Below are 22,467 nucleotides of genomic sequence, written 5' to 3'. Positions count from 1 at the left end.
AAGGATATTCTCTTTTAAGTACTGATAGGTTTGGTTGTATAAGGATTGACTGATTCCTGATATTTGACAAATCATGTAGGTATGTTGGGATTGAATGGTAGGGGTTAAGATATCTTCCACGAGGAATTCGTAATGCTGTTGATTCTCTCGATTCTGTAAGAGAGATGCTAGTGTAGCCATTACACCTTCTCGTTTATTCTCATTTCTTGGGGTTTGAGTAAATGATATTTTTGCAAATTGCCCTTTAAACTCTTCTACCAACTTTTTATAGGGCATGAGCTTGTCATCCTTAGTTTTGTAATGATCATTTATTTTATTGATGATAAGTTGTGAATCACCATAAACATGTAATTCCTTGATATTCCATTCAATAGTCCTTTTGAGCCCAATAGTCAATGCTTCATATTCTGCAGTATTGTTTGTACATGGAAACTGCAGTCTATATGATTTTGGAATTGTATGTCCCCGAGGTGTGATGAATAAAATTCCTACACCCGATCCATATTGTGTTTAAGAACCATCAAAGTACAATTCCCAAAATTTTGTACATACTATCAGAACGTATGCATCAGGAAATTCAATGTGCAATGGTATGTTATTTTGTAAAGGAGCTTTAGCTAATTGATCAGCAATGAACTGTCTTTTGATAGATTTTCGATCAACATACTCTATATCATATTCACTCAGTATCATAACCCATTTGGCTAATCTGCTTGTCAAAGTTGACTTGTTCAACAAATACTTTAGTGGATCTATCTTTGCTATTAACTTCACAGAATGAGTCAGCATATAATATCGCAGCTTCTGATTTACAAATACAACTGCTAGAAATGTCTTCTCTATTGATGTATAATTTAGTTCATACCCGACAAGTGTTTTACTGATGTAATACATTGCTCTTTCTTTTCCTTCTTCATCATTGTGAGCTAATAGAGCGCCTAATGATACATTTGTCACCGAGATATAGAGCAAAAATGGCTTCTCTTTGATTGGTGATACCCATACTAGAGGATTCATGAGATATTCTTTGATTTGCATAAAATATTCTTCACATTTCTGATCCCATTTGAATGGAACATTCTTATGTAGAAGATGAGTGAATGGATGACATCTATCTGCTAATTGAGAGACAAATCTTCTGATTGATTGCAATCTTCCTTGTAAAGATCACAATTGACTTATGTTCCTAGGTGACTCCATCTACATGATGGCTTTTACCTTTTTCAGGATCTACTTCAATTCCATGGGCTGATATAATGTACCCAAGAAGTTTTCCAGAGGTTACTCCAAATGCACGTTTCTTTGGATTTAATCTCAACTAATATCTTTCTAGCCTATCAAAGATCTTGCTTAAGATTTTCAAATGTTCTTGTCTTGTATGAGATTTTGCACCTATATCATCTACATAATCTTCCATAAATGTATGCATGATATCATGAAAAATTATCGTCATGGCCCTTTGATAAGTTACTCCTATATTCTTAAGCCCAAATGACATAACATTCTAGCAATAAGTACCCCATGCACATGTGAATGCTATCTTTTCTTGATCTCTAGGGGTGATTCTTTTTTGATTGTATCTTGAGAAACCATCCATTAATGAAAACATCTCATGCCCTGCTGATAAGTCCACAATTATATCAATGTTTGGTAGTGGGAAATCATCTTTGGGACATGCTTTGTTCAAATCTCTAAAATCGGTGTAGACTCTTATGCTTTTATCCAGCTTTGACACTGGTACAATGCTTGAAATCCATTCTGGATAGGCAATAGGTCTTATGAAACCCACCTCTAATAGTTTCTTTAGCTCAACTTTTACAAGAAGAGAAATGTGTGGATGCATCTTCCTTAGCTTTTTCTTAACTGGTTTTTCTTTTAAATCCATATTGAGATGATGCATTATAAGATCTGGATTAAGTCCAAGCATGTCAACATAGGACCAAGCAAAATTTATTTGTCTTTGTTTGAAGAGTTCCATGTATTCTTTCCTCTCTTTATCTGATAATGAGGCAGCAGAATGAAGTATCTTGGGATCCTTTGATGTTCCAATGTTTATTGCTTCTATTGGTTCTATTTGAATAGCAGATCTCTCCTAAAAATACGCAGGGAGGATGTCAAACTTTCCATCTTCTGGTGCCTCTAAAAGGTTTTCACCGTCAGATACGTCCTTTATTTTCCCTTTTGATTGATCTAGTGTTGCCATGAAATGGTTTTCAACAGTAGGCCTCTTTCCTTGTTTTATTTCAATTTTGTGACTGGAAAGTTTGGCATTCTCCCGACTACAAGAAACGTTACTTGATTCGACACTGGAAGATATCTTAGGTCTTATGTGTTCGACAACAAAGTCATGATCATTGGAAAAGACATCTAATTCATGGTTTTCTAGATTATCCCAATCAATTAATTTAGGATGAAGAAGGGGTAAGTAATAATCATTGTCTTCGTTAGGTGCTTCAAAATTCATGACATAGTCATGATAATTTGGAGTAGGGTAGGTAATGCCATAGATAGAATTATCTTGAGGATTATCTCTCCCAAGTATTCTCCAATTAGTTTTAACAAAATTAGTATTAGCATTTTGTGGTTCATACTCAAATGGATCTTCATCTGACGTTTGTCCCTTAAACGAATGGATTATATCAACACACACATCTTTAGTACTGCAAGATCCTTCTTGATTATTTTCAATAAATTCATTTGCATTTTGAAGTTGACATACTGGTGCACATGATATAGAGAATTATTTTGCCAAATTTTGTCTTCTTTCAAACTCAGTTTCTTCTGGACTAATAGTCAATTCTACTTGACTATCTCTTAGTTCTTCTATGGTTCTGCCATACCTTGGTACATCTTTCTCTTTATTTGATAAAAATTTGATATTTCTAGATGCTTGATCTATATGTGTTATTCCTTCTTATGGCATTATTTCTTTGTCTTTTTGCTGTCTTGTATATGCCTCTTTTCTCTTGATTATGAGTTCTTCTTGTCTTCTTTCTAACTCCATCTTTTGTTTTGTAATAAAAAAGTCTTCCTTTGTGATGGTTGCTTTCTCTTCATTTCTTTCTTCACTTGATATACTAGATGAGACATTTGGACCCCATTCATATTCATCTGAATCTGTCTTTGAACCATTGTCTAGGGCTATAGCACTATACCACACAGGAATGTTGTATGGTGCAAAAAGTTCTCTGATTTCTGCCATCTCGATGTTCACTGCTTCTGGAATATCTTGTTGAGATTTTGTACTTGTTCGTATTCCTTGAACTTGTTGACAAGATTCTTCTTTTCTTTTGATTACAATCTCTTCTTCTTGTTTCTTAGGTTCTTCTTGTTTCCGCTTATTGGCTACCATTTCTGCTGCTTGATGTAGCTATTCTTTCCATTGTTCTTCTTTAGAGATTGATATCTTTCTCTACTTTGGCTGTTTATGATTATGTTGCTTTTGATTTATTTTTAGATATCCAATCCCCGATTTATCTTCTTTAGATTGTGAGTGGGGACAAATAGGTTTTGAAATACCTTGATTTCACTTACCAATTGGTCTTTTTCCTTCATATCCCTTTTTTTGCATGATTTTATAACCATTGCCATATTGTTCTATGGGAATATTGACTTCTGCACCTATTGCTCTAGTTTCATTTTCATCTTTGTACAACCAGCCAAGAATGTCCTTGTCTTCAGTTTCTTCTTCAAGGGTTCCAGCTCTAACAAATGCTCCATTAAATATATCTTTTGATTTCTCTGAGGTCTTTGATTGGATATTTGTAGGCTTTCCATATGACTTAGGTGAAAGTGGAAAATTATGCAAAGAATATTTTCCCATTCCTTCATCATTCAATTTAAGCTTTTTCTCAAATGTTTCCCATAACTTCTTGAATTTCTTTGGTAGGATATACTGACTCTTTGTTATGTGGAACTCTTGTATCTTGTGTTGGCTTCATATTATTGCAATATTGGCTAGAGTATGCAATTATAGTGACCTCTTGTCCTTCATGAGGAAATTTTACACATTGATGATATGTAGAAGGAACTGCTTGCATGGTGTGAATCCACGGTCTTCCCAGAAGAATGTTGTAAGAGAGGTTCAAATCTAAAATCTGACATAATGTATTCCTTTCCACAGGTCCTATTTTGATTGGCAACACCATAGTTCCTTTAGAAGAATGCTCTACTTCATCATAAGCTTTAATAGTTATTTTCTTCTTTGGATCTACTGCATTTTTTGAATATCCTAAAACCTTTATTGAACTTAATGCACAAATGTTTAATCCCACTCCACCATCTATGAGTACGCATTTGGCACGAGTTTTATTAATGGCTACTTCAACATGTAAATGAGAATTGTGATGATGTTGCAAGGATGTGTCATCTTTTTCAGAAAATGATAAGCAATGAGGGGCTATAAGGTGTCCCACCATGTTTTGGAACTGATCCACATCCAATTCTTTTGGAACTTTTGTTTCCACTAAAGCTTTTTCCAAAATTTCCTTATGCATAGGTGAAACTTTGAGAAGTTCCAAAATAATATTTGAGCGGATATTATTTGTAATTGCTCTACTAGATTGTATTGTTGTGAAGTGCATGTTGAGTTTTTTATTATACCCGAAAAGGTGACCTTTTCTTTGCTTCTTGTAATGACATTGATTGGCTCTGAAGGTGGATTATCTTTAATAATGATGACATTTACCACATCATCATATGTATAAGTGTAGTTCACCTTGAAAGCTAGGTGTGATTTGTTTATCTTATGGCTATCCATCATGATAGTTCCATTATCGATTAGATCTTGGATAAGGTGTTTCAATCTCTAACAATCATTTGTTTGGTGTCCTTTATTCCGATGGTAATTACAAAAATGATTGTTATTCCACCAATTAGGTTTGATTGGTGGTTAATAACTTCTTGCTTCTGGTAAAACAATAAATTTGTTTGCAAGAAGAGTTTTTAAAGCTGATTCTAATGGTTCTCCAATGTTTGTGAATTTCCTGCGAGGATTGGAGAACAAAGACTTGGCTTTATTGCTTTCTTGATTGTTATTGTTTGGGACTTGACTTGATAGATTAAAAATTGGTTGTTGTTTTGTAGCACTATTGTTGCCATTTCCTCCATTGATTACATTCTTATTCTTTGACCAGAATTTAGGTTTGTCATTGTTGTTGTAGGAATTATTGTAAAGTTTTAGCTCTCCTTTCTTTACCATCGCATCTTCTATTTTCAGACCATTCTCAATCATCTTGGTGAAAGAGGGAGGACATTGCATTTTTAGTCGATAACTCATCTCACTGATAAGATTATCAATGAATATGTCCATCTTTTCTTGATCAGGTACATTTCTTGGATACCTATTAAACATCCATTTCTATCATTGCAAGAAGATCATAAAAGATTCACCATTCTTTTTTTTAACATAGCATAAATTGAGCATTGTTATCTCATTCCTTACATTGTAGGAATACTGTGAAATAAATCTATTCATGAGTTCTTCAAAAGATTTGATTCCGGATGATAATCTTGATAACCATCCCATTGATTGCCACTCCTAGGGAAAAGATGCATCAGGTAAAGTTTTGTTGTGCGTGAATTCCATACTCATAGTACAAAACTCCCTCATGTGATCTTGAAGATCCAATTTATACTTCTTCAAGCTTGTTCCTTTTTTCCTACAGATCACTACAACTAAACCACCCCATATAAAACATATTCAATAATACATCAATGGGGTAGAGACATAACTGACCCTCAAGCAAATAGTTGTCATAAAGAAGGAACAAGAAATAACTAGACAACCAGGGATGAAACTCTCAAAACCAAATATAGGGTTTTTTTAAAAGTAGACTCCCACAACCTAAAACAACACCAAAGAAAGACTTTAAAAACTCCAACCAAGGCTCTCCCAACTTAAAATCATCAATATTTACAGTTAGCACTACTCTTGTGGGAATGGAGAGTCATGTCAAAAGAGGGTTTAGAAAGCTTAGCTTTCTTACCCTTAACCATAATTCGACCCTCTTCCACTTGCACTGCCTTACTGTGCCAAGCGAGTAAAAATCCACCTTCATTATGAGAATGAGTGCCAACAGAAAGAGCATCCACCATTTCATCATCAGTATTCCTCCTTACAAACATAACAATGTCAAAATATCCACCAGATTTGACAGTTGGAATACTATCACAAGACTTTGCAGCCTGAGGCCCATTCCCACTCTCATTAGGGGAATCAATGTGAACAACTAACACAACATCATCATTCCCTCCATTTGTGACATCCAAAGAGGATGCTGCATCAATGTTCCCACCATTTGTGGCATGCTGTTGGGAAGCCCCTTTCCACCATGAAGTCGACATTGTCTTTTTCTCTAATCCACATTGTGCAACCACATCACCTATTTTAAAATATCTTCTACATCGAAAATGTATTTCTTCATAGTCCAAATATTGAACCCAACAACCCTTAGAAGATTTGAGATATATCTCAGCAGGCAACCCTTTTGAAACATCCATTTCAACTTGAATACATGCAAAGGTGGAGTGAAGAATATCAGAAGATTCATCATCTACCATCAAAAAATCACCAAGGGCTTCACCCACTTCCTCTAAAAGAGGATCAACCCAAAGATGAAAGGGAAGATTAGGAAGTTGAAACCAAATCAAGATCTTGTTAAAAGTTTTAGAAGAAGGATTGAAATCTGAGTGCCAAGGTTTAATCATTAGCATAAATTTTTCCTCCCAACTAAAATAATGATCACATAATATTATATTTCTATCCCGAGCATTCTCAAATTTTGCAATGAAAAACCCTTAAGCCATGGGGTAAATATGAACTTTACTAGTAACGAGTGGCTCCAAATGTTCTGAGATCCAGGAGTGTAGTTGAGGGAGGTTAGGCCAAAAACCCTTAAATCGACAGATAACCCCCTATGTGGAAAAAATAGAAACATAGTAATCAATTTCCTCTTCTGTCTTTGCTTTCATCTTAATGGAGATGGCATTTGAAATAGGTATAAACCCTCGATCAACATTAAGTCTCTTCAACCCTTGTTGAAAGGGCAACGGTAGACACCATCGCACTAGAACCAACCTTAGCGGTGGAAGCATTCACCTTCGCACCAGATCCAACTCTAGTGATGGAAGAAGTAACCATCGCACCCAGATCAGTTGTAGAAGGCGATAAAACCCCATCAACAGGTGTAAACTGCAATGCACCATCCACAGATGGCAACACCGTAGATGACATAGTTTGGGCAGATGACATCGCAGATGGGAAAGCCTTGCAAAGTTTTATGCATTATCATAAAATGAAATCTCTTGGGATTCACATAATGCAAAAAAATAAATCATAAAGGCAAACTTTTATGGTATAATTTTTTCTACCCATTAAATACAATAAAATATATCTATTTTCCACTAACAATCTTAGACAATAGTGACACCTTTTAGTATCTAAAATGTGCAATTTTGAAAGAAACGGGAGGGGCAACTAAAACAAACATACAAGTTTATCGGGAACAAGCCTACAAGCTCTATGATATGATGTTTAATTGATTCTCTAGCTCGGTTGATTAATAACAAATTGGCAGCTAAAGAGTATGGTTTCACTTGTGCTCCCTATATTCAATTTAGGATCAATTAATCAATGTGAAGGCCTAATTAAAACCACAATTAACGTGGCAGCCATTAATTCACATAAGGATTCATTTGTGTAATCTATAAAGAACATGTCATTCATGGGTGAATTCACAAAACTGGTTCCCACTTTTGCCAACGAAAGAATTTGGCGAAAGTGGGAATTTCGGATTTGACAATGTTCGAGCGAAACACAAATGTTCGCTCGAACTGCCCCTGGGAGTCCGAGCGAACCAAACGGTTCAGCTGGGTTCGAGTGAACATGGTGGTTCGAGCGAACCCATTAAATATCGATATTTTAATGGGTTCGCTCGAACCCCCCATTCGCTCGAACCCTTGGCAGTTAGGTTTTTTTTGTCCTAAGGGGTCACGCATGCATTAACACATGTGTGACCCCTTAGTAGGTCACATATGACCCCTTATAACATCCTACTGTACATATGACATTCCCCTTAGGATCATATAGTGTCCTAAGGGGTCATATGTGGTTAGACCCACATATGACCCCTTATAAAATCCTATAACCACATATGACCCCTTATAAAATCCTAGTGTGAACGACATATCCTTTAGTTCATCACATAGCGTCTTAAGGGTTGTATGTGGTCCTAGGGGCCACGCATGAATTGACACATACGTGACCCCTAATAACATCCTACTGTACATATGACATTTCCTATGTGTCCTAAGGGGTTGAATATGTGGTCCTAAGGGCTCACACATGCATTAACACATGCGTGACCCCTTATAACATCCTATTGTACATATGACATTCCCCTTAGGATCATATAGTGTCCTAAGGGGTCATATGTGGTTAGACCCACATATGACCCCTTATAAAATCCTATAACCACATATGACCCCTTATAAAATCCTAGTGTGAACGACATACCCCTTAGTTCATCACATAGCGTCTTAAGGGGTCATATGTGGTCCTAGGGGGCCACGCATGCATTGACACATACGTGACCCCTTAGTAGGTCACACATGACCCCTAATAACATCCTACTGTACATATGAAATTTCCTATGTGTCCTAAGGGGTTGAATATGTGGTCCTAAGGGCTCACGCATGCATTAACACATGCGTGACCCTTTATAGAATCCTAGTGTGAACGACATACCCCTTAGTCCATCACATACTATCTTAAGGGGTCGTATGTGGTCCTAAGGGGTCAACATGCATTAACACATGCGTGACCCCTTATAACATCCTACTGTACATATGACATTCCCCTTAGGATCATATAGTGTCCTAAGGGGTCATATGTGGTTAGACCCACATATGACCCCTTATAACATCCTACTGTACATATGACATTCCCCTTAGGATCATATAGTGTCCTAAGGGGTCATATGTGGTTAGACCCACATATGACCCCTTATAACATCCTACTATACATATGACATTCCCCTTAGGATCATATAGTGTCCTAACATACATATGATGTGTTAGATCTCTCTATTCTTGAATTTTTTATGTATGTCAAAGATTTAAATATGTACATGTACATTAGATCTCTCTATCTCTCTGAAATATATGTTATCTCTAGATCTGAAATATATGAACTCTCTCTCTCTCTCACTGAAATATTTGAAATTTTTACATGTATTTTTTGAAAATGAAAATGATCTCTCTCTCTGTGTCATGAAGATTTATATGTATATAATCTCTCTCTCTCTCTCTCTCTCATGAAAATGATCTCTCTCTCTCTCTCTCATGAAAATGATCTCTCTCTCTCTGCTTACGTATTTATTTTAACTTTATGACATGTACCTAGATAGATGGCATCCCAGGATATACCTTCGCAGGCTCCTGATCAGGATCCACCTTTGCAGGCTCCTGATCAGGATCCACCTTCATAGGCTCCTGATCAGAATCCACCTGCGCAGGCTCCACATCAGGAGCCACCATAGCAGGATCCTCCACAGCAGGATCCCCCCTTGCCCGATATTGCCACTATTTTTCATTACAGTGATCGAGAGCTGCATAGGTTGAGGGCCATACTAGATGACCCTCGTACTGATGGTGTGTACAAGAGTACGCGTACGTCCATTTTTGATAGTTTGCAGACATTGAGGGACCGCTTAGTATCTCATACCTCATTCTCACCTGAGGTTATAGAGGATATATATAGATAGTTGAGGAGTGAGGTGAGGGGTCCTCATTCTTTTGCTGATGTGGTGGGGGTGGTCTTGAAGGAGACCATCAAGGAGAGATGCTTCCCACAATATCAGGAGAAGAGTAAGGTGAGGGGATATCAGGTTACCAGATGTATTGACCCATAGGTTGCGTCACTGATTTACCCACGATTCTTAGCAGCCCATGGTCGTTATCCTAATAACGACCAGATTCCATTATACTTTGCACAGTAGGTATTTGCTGAGGTTCATTGTCAGATGAAACCAAACTACCTTGATATTCCGGGATATTATGGACAGGGGAGGGGCAGGATTGCTGATAGAGATGCATACCGTAGGCGTGATAGAGCTCCGCCTAGACACAGGGACCTTGTTGGCCAGAGATTTCCTGCAGTAGTCCCAGCCATGGCACCCATAGCAGATCATGTTGTGATTGCTTCTCAGAGAGAAGCAATTGATAGGATTGGACATATTGCATCAACAGCAGCCACCATATCTTCTGACAGGGTGGGCAGATATATGATGACTCGACCACGTTCGCGATCATCCATAGATCATGCATCTTCTAGTCATGGGGGGGCTTCAGATTCAGATGATCGGTATATTTCTGCTGGCATCCCCTCCCCAGATGAGGTAGCAGCTATAGTCGGAGGTAGTAGACATGTACAGATGTCGCAGTATTTAGTCGAGGACCTACTACATGCTTATAGTTTTATTTCATCTCGACTTGGGATACCATTGGGTGATGTTAGAGAGGAGATTCTTAGAGATGTTCAGGCTACAACGGCATCGACGCATACCCCGAGGTAGTCATAGCATTCTCATCACTCTACGCATGCTCCAGGCACTGACCCACCTACAGATCACTCTGTTGCTGCAGAGGAGGAGCTACAAGCTGATGAGCTCCATATCACAGATGAGGGCCGGTTGGATTCATGTGAGGAGATACGAGCTGATCAGGTACATATCACAGATGAGGGTTTGGACTCATTTGAGGATCAGCTGAGAGATTTGAGCCATACTGGATTTATGGACATGCTACTACAGTCAGACACTTCATCCACGATGCCCACTCATCTAGTTAGCCCCTTGCACTCCTCAGTGATACGTACAGCTAGAGAGAGATATGCTGGCACGAGTGATGTTGTTGATATGATTACGGGACAGGATCAGTCTACTATATAGCCTACTCCAGGTGATACACAGGTATGTACATGTACATGTGCGTTTAAAATTTTAGAAGATATGTATACTTACATTGCAAATTTGTACCTAATAAATCTATATATATATATAGATCTCATGTTTAATTTAAATAATCTAGAACTTTCTAAGTTTTAATTTGTAGATCATTTAAATTGATTGTGGACTAATCCTTAAATTGACAGTTAGCTCATGTCACTCCTTCCTTGAGCTCTGAGCATGTGCGTAGGAGAGATTCTTTAGATGCTGACATTAGTGTACAGGTTAGTTATGGTTTTTGGTATATATATATTTGATGTACATGCACGTCTAGAGAGATCTATATATATTATATTTAATATTTAAATAAATTCTACTTTTGCAGGACTCCCCCTCAGATGGTCGCTCAGTTCGTAGCCGACATGATGATCCCCAGTGTTGATTTGCTCCAGACTTTATAGCTCATTTACATTTATCTTTTTATATACTTTCATATTATATATATATTCATGCACGTACATGGAGTTTAGACTCTAGATTATACTTTATACCTGGTTTATGTTTGACTCTGGATTATACTTTATACTTTATACATGGAGTTTAGACTCTAGATTATACTTTATACCTGGTTTGTGTTTGACTAGAGCTAGATTATACTTTATACATGGAGTTTAGACTATAGATTATACATGTTATAAGTTTTATACATGTTTGATTATATTATATTTATACACATGTTTGATTATATTCTAGATTTATGTACATGATGTTTGATTAAATTAGATTTAAATACATGATTGATTAGATTGTATATTTCATGCATGTGTACAACGACTTGTTTAGACTCTAGATTATACTTTATACCTGGTTTGTGTTTGATCAAGATCTATTATACATGTTTGATTATATTAGATTTATACACATGTTTGATTAAAGATTAGATTTAAATTCATGTTCAAGATTAGATTGTATATTTCATGCATGTACAACGACTTGTTTAGACTCTAGATTATACTTTATACCTGGTTTGTGTTTGATTGATCTATTATACATGTTTGATTATATTAGATTTATACACATGTTTGATTAAAGATTAGATTTAAATTCATGTTTGATTAGATTGTATATTTCATGCATGTACAATGACTTGTTTAGACTCTAGATTATTCTGTATACCTAGTTTGTGTTTGATCATCTATTATACATGTTTGATTATATTAGATTTATACATGTTTGATTAGATTAGATTTAAATACATGTTTGATTTTCAAACAAACTTGATTTAAATGTATTCAATTATACATGTTTGATTTTCAAACAAAAGAGTATGTATGAAATGAACAAACTAAACTAAGATAGGTCATGTATTGAATAGTTCACATCCAGTACATGTATATTACATAGGTATGTATATTTGTAGGTATGTGAGCTTCTAGGTATGTATATTGTAGTTAAATAGTTCACAACATGTACATGTCCTAATTCCATATTAAATATATCAATTTTACAAATGTACATATTACATTCTAATTTAAATATGCATTTTTTAATTAAATACAAATACAATTACATACAATTAAACACGTGCACATTTAAATACATCCTAATTTGATATAATGTATAAATAAACTTAAAAAAATATTTATCCTAAATAGTTTCAAAACAAGTTACTTGAGATCTAGAATTTATCTTGAACTTTTACATTAAAATTCAATTCAAGTGGATTACTAAATTATGTATATATAGTTCATACCACATCAAGTGGTTCACAACGCTCTTCAATAACACTTAATATTTTGTCATGATCTTCACTATCTAGTCTACACTTTTGAGTCCGCCCTTGACGTGGAACTGTTTGAAGAATTAGGCCAACAGCAATGACCAAGTGACTATACTGATATACCTTGTTATCAATTTGGTATTCAGTGAAATGAATCCCATGTTGAACAGTTTTAACTTGTTTGAAATATGTCCCTTGCACTACAACTGATCCTGCATTTACATGTATATAAGAAACATGAGAAATTAAAAAAATTCACACAAGCGATTTGTATGTATGTACATATTCAAATCAGAACTCAAACCTGTGGGAAATGACATTCCATCACTCATCTCAGATTTTGATAACTTCTTTCTCTCTTCTGTGCAACGCAATAAATAATAACTAACACCTTCTATATTTCCATCTTCTGCTATGACTGCAAAAATATCTCCTGCAATTTGACACAAGTTAAATAAATTCTAAGTTATATGTCATTTTTAAGGAAATGTTTACATGTGTACGTCATGTACATACATACCTTTTTTAATCAATCCTGAAATATGATCGTAATCACCAGAAATCAAAGGAATGTCTTCAAAGTTTTCATCCTCATTTGAATCCTCGTATGTGTCAGAAACATCTAGTGGCACCATTTTCCATTCACTAACATATCCAAGCTCTTGGTTCTTGCAATCAACATAGTTTTCGAAAATGCATTCAGAACAAAAACATGAATAATCTCTAGTGTATAATGTCCATGGGCGATTATCTGTACTCATGACACAATGCAAAGATCTTGTCCTCTCCACACTCTTGCATCCATGCATTGATTTTCTATCCACATCTCTAAAATGTACATGTACGTACAAGAATACATACATGTAGATCAAGTTGTTAAATTAAAAAAAAATAGAATAAAATACTAAAAGAGAACACGTACCGGTTATCTCCCAAAACACTCTATATGGAATGGGCTTATATGTTCTTGATGATGATTCCCCAGGATAATTAGGTTGTTCAAAGTGTTTCTTACACCATTCAACAACATCATGTGCATTTTCTATACGTTCTCCTGTGTACTTTATTTGATGCTTTCTTATAGCACGTTTGATACAAGCTCCTGCACCATCATGTTCACCCTTTCCATGACCACTCTCAAAAAAACTCCAAACATGTGGTATTTTGTCATTTCGATGATATCTACATAGTGCATAAAATGGCCTCGAAGATTTGAATTGTGCCGCACATCCATCAGACCAAACAAAATGTTTAACTATTGTTATGCCTCTATCTTTCAAATATTCAAAAAACTTCTTAAAGCAATGTTGTACAAAAAGTGTGTCATGCTCCTTATCATCACTGATATAGAAGTGGTACTCTTTCTTAATGACACAATTTTCAAATGTACTATCAACACCATCTAAATTCATCTGTGCATGTCGATAACACACATGCACGAAAATAGTGATTTGCTTTGAAAAATAATACTCTGATTGAATCTCTTTTTGATGCACAAAAGAGTAATTCTCTGCGAAGTCAACTACAGATAAAATAGTTCCAAGTGGGAAAGTGTCTCTTAATCTTTTAAATTGTTCTGCTTGCCACTTGGCAAAAAAACCATGGCATATGTATGGTTTTATCAACTTACGAAAATTTTCCATAAATGTTCCAATAGGTATTTCTTCTTCTACATAATCTAGTCTTGTAGATTCCTTTCCAAATTTTGTTTCAATTTTTTTGTACTTATAACTCTTGCAATTTACCATCTTCCTCATGTCAGTATCTTCATCTCTCAAAGGCAATTTAGCCAAGTCCCCGCATGTTCCACAAATTCCTCTTATGCAATTTATTTGACCGGTTGCATTATCATCTGATTTATCACATAAGATGGATGCTATGAATTGACTTGTTCGTTTAGGAGGAGCATTTTCATAACCATCATTATCTTCTCTAATCTTTCGAAACACCTGATAGTACAAGTCAAATTCGATGTGATAACGACAACAACAAGTTTCGAAAAATTTGTTTAACTTCACATAATATGGCCTTAACCGTTCAAACATGGTTTGTCCAATCTTTATAGGAGGGTTTGTTTTAGTAAACAATACATACAATTCATGTTTTGTTGTGTCTAGCCAATGTTTTACATGGAGATCATAACGATCAGGACCAATCCTTTGCTTGATAACATCTCTACTATTTGATGAAGCAGTATTATCATTCCAAAAACTTGTCACAAAGTTCCTAACAACATCTTCAATTCTATCAGAACGAGGAGCTCTACACATAATTGCCCAATTCCCTTCTAAGGTAGTATCATCCAAAATCTTTCTCCTTTTAACATATTTAGATATTGTCCTTCTACTAAAACCAAACTCAGATGACAGTGAAGAGATTTGTCTTTTTTGAGGCAATCTTTCATTTACTAAAGATGTCAACATCACTCTTCTTGAAATGGTCTTATCTAGTTTTCGAGATTTTTTACCAATGTTCACCAAACCTTTCTTAACATTATCAACAATAGATTTTTGTAGCTGAGAATATTTCCTCTTTTGATTTGTTGTATCTATACCCAACAATTTCATTGGATCTATTAAGTCTTTATGAGTAAGTACAATTGATAACAATTGAGCTTTTTCTAGTGTAGTATCAAGATTGTTGAAATGCGACATTATTTCTTTTGCACTTTTATTCATTGACCTCCTTTTAGTATGTCTAGGTTTTTCACTGAGACGTTTCAACTCATCCACATCCATTTCAAGTAAATGATCTAAATTTTTATAAGAAATATTTCTCTTCACCTGTTTAGCTAGATCCACAATATGCTCATCCATATCAGTGGTAGGAGGTAAGGAGCCTGACCCCTCTCCTTCAAAGGTCTCCATTGGTTCAACTTGGACAATCTCCTCCCTATGTTCATCAACTATATTGTGTTCTTCAACAGGTTCATTTGCCCGTTCTGCACATAATTTAAGAGTTTGTGTAAGGTTCTTGAATTAATCAGAGATTATTCAATTAGGATTAAGAATAGGGGTGAATTTGGCTTAAAGCTTTACATGTTAAAATTAAAGCCCATTCAATTTGGTTTATTAAATTTAAATACTTTTTTAAGACCTTATTGTTATAACTCTAATTAAATTACTTGTTTAGGTTTAAAGTTCAATTTGTTCTCAGGTTAGGATTAAAGTTCAATCTCTAATTTTGAGCACTAATTTAACACATAAAATAAAATTTTGATAAATTAGAAATTCCAATTTTGAAAATTAAAAGTACAAATATTTTGATGCATGCATACGATAACTTAGGTGACCTCATATTAATTTGTTATGGACCATAATGTAAGTGGACTATAATTTGTCACATGTGAGTATATTTAAGACCTATTATTGCATAATAGACCTCCTAATCTGAAAAGTTTTTGCATGTACGTGAAGTTGAATATAAATAGTTCACCTAAATTATTCAACATGTTTAATAGGAGAAAAATGCAATTACACAACAAGCAAGTTGATGGAAATTGAAATTTGCAAATACACATGTATTATCTCAAATTAATTATGTTTTCCAATTAAAACAAAATTATTTTTAATCCTATTAAAAATATTAGATAAAAAATATTGAATTCTAATTAATTGATACGTAATACATATTAAATTAAATATCTTCTTTGTTATAAATTTATGTCACATTTAAGAACTATAATCAATGTAATAGTCCTAATAGGCCTTATTATTAAAATCAATATGACCACATTTGAAAAAACATTTCACAAAATTAATATGCTTAACTACCCTTAAGACAAATATATTATGTGATATTAAAGGACCTATCACATGAAATTACTTGTACATGTAGATTAAATATTCAATATATATAATTTAGAACCTAAAAATTATGACATAATAGGTCTTATCTATTATAAATGAACTTAATTATATAGGAGAAAAATGCAATTACACAACAAGCAAGTTGATGGAAATTGAAATTTGCAAATACACATGTATTATCTCAAATTAATTATGTTTCCCAATTAAAACAAAATTATTTTTAATCCTATTAAAAATATTAGATAAAAAATATTGAATTCTAATTAATTGATACGTAATACATATTAAATTAAATAGAAATAAAATTAAAAATACATACTTGCATCATGATATCTTTGTCTTCTTTGTTCTCGATATCTTTCTTTCGTTTCGGGAGAATAATTCCATGCAGTCTTATTTTGCCTTCTCTTCTTGTTCCCCATGCTTTTACAAAAAACCTTCAAATTATTTGCTTTCAAAATAATTTTCAAATATCTTCTCTCATCCAAAAGTGCGAATTATTTTAATCATTTGAGTGATAAAAAGCAAAAAAAAATTATAGATATTTATACGATTCCACAAATGAAAAAAAAAACAAAAAATGCGTCGGCCCGTGTTCGAACGAAAGCCGACAGTTAAAAATTGTTGGGTTCGCTCGAACATGGCAGTTACCAAAAAATGCATGCCGAAATTTAGCTCGTGGGTTCGAGCGAATGGGGGTTCACTTGAACCCACTTTGGTTCGAGCGAACCCAATCCGATCGAACATGTGTTTGATCGAAACCCCAAAATTGGAAGTTTCTCCCAAAAAATTTCAGAGTTCTGAAGAAGTAATGACTTCGGAGCTCTGGTTCAGTACACGAATGAAATAATCTTCATAACCCAAAAATATTAGATGGTAGTACTCGAAACAAGCTTTCCAACGGATATAATTTTGTTATATTTTGAATTTATTATGTTCTTGATTTTTTAATTTTATTAAAAGTTGGTTTTTAACCGAACATGAACTTCTCTGTTCAACGCATTGGGAAAAATAAGAAACTAATTCAAAAAAATTTTGAAAAATATCTATGCCCTTGGTATTGATGTCTTCTTTCTAACAAAAAAAAAAATTGAATTTCGATTTATATAGAACAAGTTATGTGTTCAAACGTAAACCTATGTTTGAATTATGACTAGTCGGACTTCAAAACTTTATAAAATGAAAAATATTGAACATATCACTATAAAACCAAATGCATGCCCTGGATATTGATGTTACAAACCAAAATTCGAAAGAATTGAGTTTTTATCATTTATAGAAAAAAAGTTATGCGTTACGGAAGGCACATCACTCTTAAAAAATGTAGTTTGTTGTAAAAAACTACTTTTCGAGGGAGATGGAAAATTTTTTAAAAAACCTTTCAAAAAAATTTGAAAAAAATGTATATAGAATCTACAAACAAAATGCTAGAAATCACTAATTTACATCATCTTCAAATTTTTAATAGTTTAAAAGTTATAGTTCTCGGAAGTTGAAGATTATTTTAAAAATGTACATCTCAGTGTCAAAAGTGGCAAAAAAGTGGGAACCATTATTGTGAGTTCACCCTCATCAAATCATGCGAATTGGCTCATCATTGGCTTTTAAGTTCATCTTCAAGACAATGATCAAACACAACTTATTTCATTTAGTTTATCTTTTTGTCATCATAGACACTCCCATTTGACTTGTAAGTGCTTTTAGGTAGTTTGCATTTCTAGAAGCATCAAGTTAGAGATTGAAACAAGTTATGGGTTCAAGATAACAATTAAGGGTTCAACCATCTAACCAAATATTCAACAATACTCTGTTTATGTAATATCAAATCTAAAACAAACAAGCAATAAAATAACAAACTAAATATACAAGGAATACACTGGCATAGAATTCTCCACTTATGGAATCCCTTAATAAATTCCTAAAAGACTAGGGACCTTCATGGCCTACCACTCCTGATTGATAATATTCAACTGCCCTAGAAAAGATAACCCCCTATTAGTTGAAATCTCCTTGGAGAGAGTGGCATAGGGGAAGAAGTTCATTTCATTTTTTAGTAGACCTTTCTAGAGAACCAACAAAAGCCACATTAGAGCACTTACACTTGGCATGTTTCCTTTCCATCTCTTGCAAAACTTGCATTGAGACCATCGATTTATTGATCATCTCCTTGCTAAATGCAATGATATCTTACATAATTTTCATCATTTTCTTTGCTTGTCCTAGAGATCAATGGTGGTCTTCTCCATGTTATTCCTTTCCTCCTCTAAGAGTGCATTGGATTTTAAAGCAATCACCTCATCCTCCAAGGAAGCCCACCTGCCGCTAATGAAATCAGTCTAGCACATGAATTGCTTGTTATTTTTTGATTAAGATATGTTGGTTTTGAAGGAATTATAAACCTTTAAAATAGATAGAAATATCAAAGCCTACAAAGTGATTCCTAGAAGTGACAAACACAAAACAATAGTAGCCAAGCTACCAGGCAAGATCAAACATAATTGGAACCAAGTTGCTAGGTGTCACGATTCGATTTAGACAAATGAGTTTACTTCACTTGTAACTCTCTAATCACCCTGATTTTTCTGCATTCAAGATCCACTTTTCCTGGATGAAAACCTCAGCTAAATTATTTATAAATACTGAGCCAGTTATCATATGAAAGACACCGAAGTTTTAGGCATCACTTTTTTCTTTTTTTTTTGTGCTGAGTCGATTTTCTTAGGGGGTTGGTGGGGTCGAATTGATTGTCAAAGGATAAGGCACTATTGTCTTACCATCACTTCCTCTCCTTTCCACGTGCTGCAGAGGGTACGGATCGGTTGAAAGAGCAGCAAGGAAGATCGATTTGCTATTGAGGAGGAACCACACCTCCCCCTTCTCACTTTCCTTTCCTACAAATTTCCAATGCCTGATGTTCTAACACCCCCATCTCCCCTCACATTGGCTGCAAGATGATCTGGTAAATTTTGTTCTTATTCTTTTTTTGTAGACTTAACATATCGATTTGCTTGGTTTTGGATATATTGTTGGCTTAGTCTTGGATTGTTAATTGCTTTGGTTTTACAAGATTCGATTTGGATAAACCAAATCAATCCCATGAACAAAGGGAATATCGTCACCTCCCATACTTTATTTTCATGCCAGTCTTATCGCCCTACACTCTTCTTTGTTCTCCTTCTGACTCAGATCGATTCTCTTTTGAAAAATGTGATTGCCATTTCATTAACTCTTGTAGATTTCTCAAAAAATGTGATATATATATATATATATATATATATATATTTTTTTGATTACTAATGCTTTTTTTAGTGTTCTACCTCTTATTCCAGTTTTAGCAGGAATTGATTTCCAAGAGGGCTTTGGGTATCACTTTTCTCCATTTCTCCCTTCTACGTATTCATTGGTGCTCAAATCTGGATTTATATGTTTGATAAGACCAAATCAACTCCTGTGAAGCTCTTTGCTCCTTTCAAATTCGATGGAGGGCACTTGTTCAAGTCCACAATTAAAGAGAGATTAGCCATATAGGGCAAATAATTGTAGGCTAGGGTTAGGCTCAAATTATAGTAATAAAGTCTAAGAATCAAACCTTGATTAAGGGGCTAACCATTAGGTTTTGATTGAGTTACCACAATTGATTGAGGTAGAGAAGAGTGAATACAAAAAGCGAAATTTATCTTTATACCATGTCTAAAATGATTTAACATAGGGAAGAGTTGAGATTGAAATATTTTAAATATGTGGTCAAGAGTCATATAACTCATCAGAACCTCTACAACATCCTTCCACTCCCTTAGAAGATCCTCCTCATTGAACCATTCTACAAATGATTGATTTTTTCGCCTTTCATCAGGGATTTCTTGAAGTTGTCATTGTAATTTCCTTTGGGTTTCAAAGGAAAAGATACTAGTGGCTACATAGATAAGCTCAACAAACAAATTAAAAGAAATCTCTATGAAATCAACTCAGCCTGAACTTTCTAGGAACAAAAAAATCAACCAAAAGGGAAGGGTCATGGCCTACAATTGCCTCTATACAGAAGGAAAAATTCCTCCTTTCAAATGTCAACCATAAAGTGGTATCATTTTTCAAGGACACACAATTGCTAGGATCCACTTGAATCAAATCCCCTGAATCAAATCACCACCCATGGTAGGCCTGAGTATAACACTGGAAGTAACTTTACTCAAAACAGATGAATTAAGAAAGTTGGAGATGAAAAGCACAAAAAGCCAGACTTTAATGATTTTTAAACAAGTGATCCTATTTGAAAGAGGAAAGGACTTTCCCCACTTAGGATAATGATGATAGTGGAAAAAGAAAACAAAATAAACCATTACAAATATGACATCCCATATATCAAGTGTCCATATTAGATTTTTGATCATTTAGAATCATTGCAGCCATATCATCTAGGAGGGCATGCATAGAGATCCACACCTTCAATTTTTTTTATGAAAGGTCCCAGATTAGCTAGCCTATTCGCTGATGTGTTCCCTCTTCCTAGAGAGTGTGAGTTAATTTGTATGGTGAAAATCAATGACGAGATTTCTCATAGTTTAGCTAGGGGAAGCCTTACCATTAAGCATCATGATTATGTTTCTCAAGTCACCTTCAATAATAATTTTAACAAAGCCTTTGTCCTTTTCTAGAGAGATACCATGGTACACAGGAGCCGCCTTAGCAAAGTTGGAGGTCTTGACCCCTAAATTGATCATGTAGAAAATAATCAAGCTATCTAACTCATCCATAATGATGCCTCCCTTTCTCACTCGACTTGGATTCCCTTTTTATGAACCATAAAATGTTAATTTTAGCCAACCAATTTCAAGAGGAACATAGGGTTTATCTAGGAGATTGACAAAGAGTTTAGTTAGGGTTTGTGCTTAATTTTTTTGGGGTTAATTTTACAGTTGGAAAGAAATACAATACATTGAAGTTTTTTTGTTTTGATATTACAGTTGGAAGGATGAATGGTGTTATTATACAAATATTTATTTTGTGGAGAGGATGACTAATTGTAAAGCTATTTTTGGAATGTTTTCTCTCCAACATTTATTGGCATAAGATTAATTCCAACCCTTCTGCATGAGGAGAACTCCATGAGAGATTTACATGAAGTAGATAATTATATTATTATTTGGGATGTGATGTCTTATGTTTTCGATCAGTTGATCAGTTGATCATTTGAGTAAAAATATTCATGTTTTTATTGCTGTAGCAATTTCTAGTAATTTGTTTGTATTTTTTATTTCTAAAACAAAATCAAACCCTAACTATAAACCAAATTCAACACTAAATATAATTAAACCCTAACCCTCATTAGATTAGGGGTTAATGTTTTCATCCCAAGCCTACATGTAACACTAAACACTAAACCAAATAAACCTATATCCTACATCAAATTGAACCATAAATCTAACCCTAACCCTAACCCCAATACTAAACTCAACCAAATTAAGCAATGAAACCAAACAAAATGGAATTCTAACCCGTTAACTTGAAAACATATAGAAATGATAAACCTCAACGAAATGAAAGCATAATCGTAAAACTAAATAACATATAACAACTCCTACTAATTTTAAAATAATTTTAATAATTCATTTAATATAAATTATTTGATTTATAAGTCATTAAATAATTAATATAACGTAAAATCTTGTACTTGTAAATTAATAAGTATTTTATAATTTAATTTATTTCCAATTTCCCCTACAGATGCTATTAGCATATATATATAGAAATATATATTTATTATTTACAAAGTTATATTTTAAGTTAAAATTTGAAATGAAAGCCTCGATATCTCTCTGCTTTCTTTATATATATTTCTATGTATATATGCTAGTTTATGTTGGTGTGGCTTATTTCCAGCACCACCTTAAGCCACGCCTTTCGTGTGCTTGGGGCTCTTAGCCGTGAAATGGCT

Source organism: Cryptomeria japonica, chromosome 4 (genome assembly GCF_030272615.1).
Source record: "Cryptomeria japonica chromosome 4, Sugi_1.0, whole genome shotgun sequence".
Taxonomy (NCBI): domain Eukaryota; kingdom Viridiplantae; phylum Streptophyta; class Pinopsida; order Cupressales; family Cupressaceae; genus Cryptomeria; species Cryptomeria japonica.
Note: the sequence above shows the minus strand (reverse complement) of the source record.